General features: G+C 44.9%; 1 protein-coding gene across 4 annotated transcripts in view; it reads right to left on the bottom strand.

Annotated features, from left to right (window-relative positions):
• The window catches only part of OCLN (occludin), a 45885-nt gene extending 37249 nt beyond the window's left edge, over nucleotides 1–8636 (bottom strand). The window contains exon 1 of one of the 4 annotated variants that reach the window (XM_006197555.4): nucleotides 8407–8636. The gene's annotated coding sequence lies outside the window, so the exon portion shown is untranslated. Of the gene's footprint in view, nucleotides 1–7119; nucleotides 7640–8167; nucleotides 8299–8353 lie in introns of those variants that run through there. The other 3 variants (XM_015245351.3, XM_015245358.3, XM_031675264.2) reach the window with 3 other exon arrangements.
• Between the last annotated feature and the right edge of the window lie 371 nt (nucleotides 8637–9007).

Consider the following 9007-nt stretch of genomic DNA (forward strand, 5'->3'; position numbering starts at 1 on the left):
TATTCTGCCTCATATTACTTTCAAAAGTTCATATAAAATGAGAATGCACACGAAACTGCGTACACAGCTGTGTCCAGCACATGCCAGCCCCTCATTGTTAACTAAATCATAATCTGGTGAAAAACTAAGCATTTATCATTTTACTTATGAACGATAAGGGTTGTGGACATTTTCCCCTTATCGCCCAGTCTTCAAAATTGAGCCAAATTTTCACAAAAAAAAGGAAAATCATCAAACACATATTGTATTAAAGAGTCCTCTTCACTAAGAGAAAAGGCAGATTGATTTTGTTCTAAAATTCCTCAACGCAAGAATCCCCAAACATCTGAGAGGTAATTTCACTCAATCAACAAGCATCGACACTGAACCATGGAGCCCATGGAAGTTAAGTATGAGACAAAGTTCTCCTGAAGGTCATGCACAAAGGAAACAGCAAGTACAACAGGCATTATTTAAGACCAAACTACATGAGAATGTGCAGCTTGGAGATAACAGGAGACTTAACAAGGAGCTGAAAACTTGAGGGTGGATGAACGGATGGACACAAGCAAGATCTATAATCTGAGTATATTAAAGTGTTCAATATTTTTCCCTTTTTAAATAACGTCTGAGCAATCATATATTACTATGTTATGTTAGGAACAGTAAATAAATTCAAACTCTTTAAACTTTGTTCTTTAAAATCAATAGCAACTACCCTTCTCATCCTTAAGAACAGTCAATTACAAATTTCTCAGAATAGAGCTGCAAGTCAGGCTCCCCAGCCTGCAGGTTGGGCACTGGGAAGAGGAGCCCCCAGAGCATTAGGCTTTGAAGGTCAGCGGGACTTAATTGCAGGAGCTCCACAGGACTGGGGGAAACAGAGACCTCACTCTTAAAAGATGCTCACAAATTCTCCCACTCACAGGGACCAAGGGCAAAAGTAGTAACTTCATAGGAGTCTGGGCCAGACCATCCTGAAGGGTCTCCTGGGGAGGCAGGGGAAACAGGGCAGGGGCATTGTGGCTCACCCTGGGGACATAAAAACTGGCAGCAGACATACTGGGGAGTATTCATCTGCATGAACTCTTCTGGAGGCTGACACTTACTTGGGTCATTAGCACCAAGACCTGGCCCCACCTAATAGCCTGTAGGCCCCACTACGGGGATGTCTTAGGCCAAACAACTAACTGGGCAGGAATACATCCCCATCCATCAGGAAACAGCCTGTCTAAAGACTTCTTGAGCCCACAGCTGCCCCTAGACAGGCTCCTAGACACAGCTCTGCCCACCAGAGAGCAAGGACCCAGCTCCACACACCAATGGACAGGCACCAGAAGCAAGAAAACTAAGATCTCGCAGCCTGTGGGACTGAATCTGCAAATGCAGGCCAGATCCTACCCTGGGACCAGCTGGCCCTGGCCCTTGGGTGACGAGAGGGGAGTGCACTGCTGGGACACATAGGGAGTCTAAAACGAGAGCCACTTCTCCAAAGTTGAGAAAGGTAACTAACCTACCACATACATAAAAATACAAATACAAATTTAGACAAAATGAGGTGGCAAAGGAGTATGTTCCAGACAGAAGAAAAAGGTAAAACCCCAGAAGAACAACTAAGTGAAGAGGAGATAGGCAATCTACCTGAGACAGAGTTCAGAGTAATGATTGTAAAGATGATCAGAGAACTCTAGAGAAGAATGGATGCACAGAGTGAGAAGTTAGACGTTTTTAACAAAGAGTTAGAAAATATATAGAACAACCAAACAGAGCTGAAGAAAACAACTGAAATGAAAAACACACTAGAAGGAATCAATAGTAGAAAAAGTGAGGCAAAAGAACGGATCAGTGAGCTGGAAGACAGTAAAGGACATCACTGCAGCAGAACAGAAGAAAAAAGAATGAAAAGAAATGAGGACAGTTTAAGACAACACCAAGTGTACTAACATTTGCATTACAGAGGTACCAAAAGGAGGAGAGAGAGAGAAAGAGTATGAGAAAGTGTGTGAAGAGATAGTAGCTAAAAACTTCCCTAACCTGAGGAGGGAAACAGTCACCCAAGTACAGGAAGCGCAGAGGCCCATACAGGATTAATCCAACAAGGAACACACCAAGACACATTGTAATCAAAATGACAAAAATTAAAGAGAAAGAAAAATATGAAAAGCAACAAGGGAAAAGCAATAAACAACATACAAGAGAACTCCCGTAATGTATCAGCTTATTTTCAGAGAAATTCTGCAGGCCAGCTGGGAGTGGCATGATCTATCTAGAACGATAAAAGGGAAAAACCTACAACCAAGAATACTCTACCCAGCAAGGCTCACATTCAGATCTGATGGAGAAATGAAAAGCTTTACAGACAAATTTCTCAGAATAAAATATTGCCCAAATGTATGTTAGGTAAAAACTCAAAGATGGAAATGTATTAAATATTAGTAACACCAACACAATTAGCATAATTTTCCAAACACAGTGAGGGAAGACAACTTTCTCCACATTCTTTTATTTCTAAAAACTGCTTTATTGAAGTATAACATACAGAAGATTACACAAATCAAATGTGTATACAGCTCTATAACTGGCACCCAAACACACACACAGATGAGTTATTTAGGCCAAAATGTTATGGTGCTATGATAGAGTAAAAGTCCAGATTAATTGTCATCTTTATTGATGCTCAATAAAAGAACATTAATAAAAACTGAATTGATAAAAAAACAAGGACCTACTGTACAGCACAGAGAACTATATTCAGTATCTTATAATAGCCTATAAGAATCTGAAAAAGAATATATATATAAAAATATAACTGAATCACTTTGCTGTACACCTGAAACCAACACAACATTGTAAATAACCTATACTTCAAAAAATTAATTAATTAAAAAAACTGAATTTAAACCCTAATAAATGCAGGACCCTATTTCTGAAGCTGAATGTCAAATACTGACACACTGACCTTAGAGGAATCTTATTCCTTCTATAGCTAGGTCTCACTCATTCAAGACTATGCCAAAAAATTCCAGGCTCACTGGGAGTTTTTGAAAATTCTAAATTAATCCAGACTCAGGCTGAAGTTTAAGTTTTGTCAAAAATCCAGATAACAAAATCCCTTTCCAAACTTCTATTTTCTGGATTCAGTTTAGTTGTCATGTCTCCTCTAAGAGCTGCGATTTTAAATTGTGAAGCAAATAAATTTAGGAAATTCATTAAGAACAAGTCATGCCATATCAACTTCATATCTCTTTTTGAGAAGGTCATCAGACTGGCAGATGAAGGGAATGCAGAGAGAATCCTGAGAGTGTCGGGCACATCCTTGTGCACAGAGGGCAGGTAGGCAGATTCCAATGGGGCTGAATAATGGAATCTAATTAGGATGAATGAATGAATGGACCATTTATGCCCACCTGGAGGGAGGTTTCTAGTGGTGACCGCAGATAACACAGGCAGGCTTGTCCAGATTTGCAGCTGACAAAACACTGGAAAGGAAACTAACCCACTGACTACGAGTACGTCAACATTGATCAAGGTCTCTGTAAGGCTAGAATGATGGGCTAAAACAAACCTAGTCGTTTTAAAAGCTCACATTCTGAGAAGACAAATTCCTCTTCTCTTTTGAGATCATCGCTACCCTCCTGTGTCAGAGGGGGATAAGCCTGATCTTTGGGCTGCGATAATCAAGTATGATAACGTATTGAGAAAATGAGCAAAAAACATTCACAGCAAGGTGGTTATTCTGAAGGTGAGAAATTTCAGTGTTCATGCATTTAAGTACCTTGTATCCGTTTTCAAATATCAGTGGCAGGAATAAATCATTTCAAATATGTAAAACTCAATTTTTAAAAATTCATAGTATAAATACTAGATAAGGGAAATCTGGCTTAATAACTGTTCGTTTTTAAAAGTACATTTCCTTGGACAGAATTTCAACAAAATCTAACAAGCTATCGCAAACCCTGGCAGTATTTACAGAGATAGTGCTTAGATCATGGAATGATACAGTTATTAAAAAGTAACCCCTGCATAACCTTGAAATTTGAACTAGGTACCTCTCCAGGAGGGAGACTAAAATTGTTAAAAGACCTAGAAAAACCCCTTTTGCAGACAAATGACTGGAAAAACAGGAAATGTTTGGCTTGGGGAACTCAACGTTACAAGGACCATTAAGGCAGCCTTCACACTGAAGAGTTGTCTTTGTAGTCCTAGAAATGGTTCTTTGAAAAAAAACACAAACACTCCACAGGGTCACATTTCATCTCAATGTTAGGAAGTCTCTCCCTTTAGACTCTACACACCCTCCCCAAAATAACAAATAACAATTTGATCTCATGCCATTTGTGCAAAGCTTAACTTGTTTGATATTTGGGGGCTGGGGGTGGGGGAATGGACTGGACTGCAGGACTTCTAAGGTCTCCTTCAAGGCAGCCTGTGATTGTGCTTTAAGGCCACAGCACAAGGAGAGAGAGGACCACTGCCCAATGTCCAGCACAAAAACATTAACAATATCTGGTCAATATGTTGAGAGAAGAGAAAAATAAAAAAGGAGTGAAAAGGCCACGGGGTCTAGCTTAAAGGGCTCCCAGGTCACCTTCACAGAACCTATGTCATAAGAATGATAGGGACTTCAGTCAAACAGCTGAATCAGAATCAGGGCCAAAAGGGAAGCACAGATCCTTACTGAGTATGTTAAGCTGAAAGCCAGCTAATGTTAAAAAAAAAAAAAAAAAAGAAAAAGAAAATATTTACTGGCCAAAAGTTATCTTAATAGAAAACTAACCTAACATGGAAAAGATAAGCCTGAAAATGCTATGCTTCAAAATTATTCTTTAAAGCAAACTGTCAATAAGTAAATAAGGAAGTAAATAAATAAATAAATAAATGTTATTATGTTAAAGGGCAATCTGTTCCTTTCTGATCATATGCCTTTAATTAATTTGCCTAATTTCAACATTTTAGGCAATTTACTAATGATGTGCCTATAATCTAAATAGAATCATTTAATAACCACCACCATTCCTGGGCTCTCAGATGTCTGACATTCTTTACTAGGAGAGTTTCCCCTAACAAACTAATAGCCCCAGATAACACGCATCTTATCAGAGTCAAACCCCACTACTTTCACGGACCCTAAACCTCTTACCTCACCTACAACCAATCAGAGCCTTGTGCACAAGATGATCAGACACCTTGTGACCCGACCTTATAAACTTATAAAACACCCCAACAACCAGCCCTCAGGGCTCATGCAGGCACCACTCGTCTGTGTGGCCCGCTGTTGTCTGTGACAGCGTACCCTGGTAAACTCCTTTCTATTCCCATACTCTGTCTCTAGTAAATTCTTTTACCAACCTGCATGTCACCATGCCACCGACCGGCCGCCCCATTGTGCCCACAACAAGACACTGCACTTTTAATAAGCTCTCCAGATGATTTTTAAGCACACCATGTATTTTGAGAAGCATTGCCTAGAATAAAAGCATCAGTCCAGGGAGGGCCTTGATCTTGAGGGTTTACTGTTTAGAAGGCCCAGAACTTTACATGGCAGGCATCTCCCGTTCTGGTTTCAGCTCAAATGTCACCTCCTCAGAGATGCCCTCACTGTCACTCACTCCAACCACCAAATCTATTTTCAGAGCAAACCTCCCCCAACTAAATTATTATTTCTTTCTTTCTGTTTTTCAACTGCTACATCTCCACTCCAACAGGAATACCAGCTTGCCAAGTGCATAGATTTCTGTCTTGATCATCACTTATTCCCAACCCCTAGAACTAATCCCTGGTACAAAGCAATGCTCAATCAGTATTTGATTTATAAAACCAACAGCCCATATTAGAGTTGGGATTTCAAACCAATAGTGAATGCCTTGAAGTTCTTCACATAACTAACACCCAGGAAAAACAACCCTTCAACTTAAGTTCAACAGAAGTGGTTAAGTGCTTACAGCCTAAATGAAAGAGAAGAGAGTCAAACTCACATCCATATGGGCATCACCTGGGAGCTTGTTAGAAAAGCAGACTCTTAGGCCCCACCTCTGACTATGAATCAGAATCTGTATTTGAATAAGATCCCCAGGTGACTCATTCCACATTCAAGACTGGAAAGCACAAAGTTACAGAACAGCTGCAAGTCTGGAGGCTAAAAAAAAAAGTACAACAAAAATTCACATGGTCTTTTTACTACAGTATTTCCATAAATAGTAACATGGATGAAAAAAGCCCACTAAATAGTCTAATCAAGTAAGTCTTGAAATGCAACTGAAGAAAACTTCCCTCTGGAAGGTTCCTGGGAAGATGAGACATTATATCAGTTAATTTATATGGTTGAAAAAGTAACCTATCATTTTGAAAGAACAGCAGCAATTCCAACATTACCTTTAGAAGAAAACGGGAGAATTTTACCTTTACATCAAGCAAGATGGGGTACACTTACATGAGGCCATCGGGACTAGTCAAAGGTAGAGAATTCCAGAAAATCTCCCCCAAGCTGGTTTTTGTGCTGAATTATCAAGGACCTGCTTTTCTAATATACCTTCCCTGATGAACTAGTTTTCAAGCCAGCCCATTTGTAACATGTTTCCCCTTCCTGGTGTTTATTCACTTTTAAAATGGAGTTCTGCAACACAACATTGTAAACCGACTATACTTCAACTTTTTAAAATGGATCTCTAATAAGATCTAGCTTTTGGAGGTGCTGACGTGATTAAATGGTATATAGTACAAAAGGCTTCTAGCGCGGTGCCTTACACATAGGAAGCAATGCTCATCATCTCCCTGAATTGCCTGGGAAGTTGTGGAAACCTCGCTCTCTTCCTCTCCATCGCCCAGCAAAGGAAGCTCCTAATAAGTAAGTAAACGCAAAACTACAAAAACCAGAAGTGTTGCTTTGTCTGGGGAGATATTACTGTGACGTCACCATTTAAAATGCCTATTTAAAAACACCTGGAAGAGAAAGTAAAGATTCAACATGTATAGTGCAAAAGAAACACTGTTACACATGGGAATGCTTAGTTTGAGAAATCTGTCTCTGTCTAGAAAGAACTAGTTTCAATCACAAAAAGCACACGTGCCTTAATAGGAAGGGTTTCTCTTTTCCAAGGATTTCAGTAATACACCTGTTGTGCGTGAGGGCCACACACTAACCTGGAAGGCTGCCTCCTCCCAGCCCTTGGTCATTTCCCAGGTGGGCAGCCCGGCCAGCCACAAGGCCGACCCAAGGATGCCGTGACTTCTCTTCCGGCTCAGCCGCTTCACCTGGGACACGAGGGGCTCGGAGCTGGTCCCGCAGCCCTAAAGTGCTATGGCCATTTTGGCCCCTTATCCCACCTGGCCCCGCACACTTCCTCCCACGCAGGCAACAGGTGCGCTGCGCGCTGGGCCAGCCCTTCCGCGGGTCGCAATTGCCGGCGGCTCCGCCCGTAGCCGGTCCCGGCGGCCGTGAGGACCCCACGGCGCCAAGAGCACCCCAGGTAGTGCGCGCTAGCGCTGGCCGAGCAGGGACGGCCCCGAGGCAGTTCCGCCCACCTGGCGGCGACCTTTCGGTCACGGGTGAGAATCCGAAGCGTGAGCAGCTTCCTCGAAGTAGTTTCACTCGAAATGAAATCCCCGCCCCCCAGCTTAAATCAAAGCGGGCTCATACAACCCCCACCAATGGGATTTAAACCAGCCTATCAGCCCACCTAGGAATACTGCAGGGTGTAAACCCGACCACTCCCTCTCTCCCTGGGATACGCAAAGTGGAAGGGCGGAGATAAGGTCTCCCCGGGGTCCGAGCCGCCCCGCCCCAGCCAGCACGCGGCCCCCTTCGCTCCAGCCCTCAAGCTCAGGGGCCCTCTCCTCCAGGACCCCTAGAATTGCATCTGGGAGAGGTGGGCACAGGATTCTCGCTGTTCACCAACCTCCCACCGGCCCCCATAAAAGCAAAAAGTTGTCTGCCCCGCCTGGACCCTGGTGGCTTTAAGCGTTTCCGCTGAAGGACTTGATGGGCGGCTGCAAGCCGCCCCTCGCCAGGAGAAGCAGCCTCCAAGTTCGCCCCGCATGGCTGTCTCCGCGGCCCCGTGCCTCTCCGGTTCCCACGAGCCCGGGCCAAGAGGCGAAACCGCCACCGAAACCAGCGCCGAGCGTCCTCTCCCCGCGCCAGCACTCCAGACAGAGGCGTCGCGGTCCCCCCGGCGCCGCGCCCAACTCTCACCTCCTCAGGGCAGCCAGGCCCGACCCTCCAAGGACCGCGAGAGCCAAGAAGCGCGCTCACCCGGAGGGCACACCTGGTGTCGTGCAGACTCCCGCAAGCAGCCCGGGACTGAGCTAGGGACCCACCCCTCCTCCTCCCCCTTTGCCCCCGCCGCCACCCAGCCATTCTGCCCCCGGGCATGCGCACCAACGCCAGGCCTGGGTGCTGGAGGTCCTCTCCCCCGCGGCGCGGAGCCCCACCTGCTTCGCCCTGCGCGGGCTCTTTGACGTCCGGTCTAGTTCTCCTGGGAGTCCGGCCGCCTCCTCCAGAGGAAGGAGAAAGGGGGAGGTGGACGCTGACAAGGAGGTGTGGTGTGGTAGCCTCCTCCCTCGGTGACCCATTCACCTGAAACTCCGATAGGAGGGGGAAGGGAGCGGTGGAGAAGCAGGCGGGAGGAACCCGCCGGTCTCCGCACCCCCTTGCAGCGCGCGGAATTAAAGGAACAGCGGCTCGTTTCAGCTCGAGGGGGCGGGGACCGGGCGCGGAGGGGTGGCGTAAGGTGGGGATTCAGGCTTCCGGAGGGTGTCGGGGGCGGGGGAGTCCTGGACCCCCGGGGACCGCTCGGAGCTTCGCGAGTTTCAGGTAGAACAATGGAGTGTTTGACGAGTGAGGTCTGGAGGGGACTGTTTTCCTTCTGCAGACTGTCCAAGGGCGCTCAGCACTTTGGCAAGAAAGGCACGTCCTCACACAAAACTTTCCTGCTCCAAAAACTTGGTTAAAGTTTTGTTGGAAAGAAGCATCCGGATGTGAGAGATTTTCAAAGTCATGCGTAAATTTAGAAACTGTTTCTGAGTCTCTGGA

Source organism: Vicugna pacos, chromosome 3 (genome assembly GCF_048564905.1).
Source record: "Vicugna pacos chromosome 3, VicPac4, whole genome shotgun sequence".
NCBI lineage: Eukaryota > Metazoa > Chordata > Mammalia > Artiodactyla > Camelidae > Vicugna > Vicugna pacos.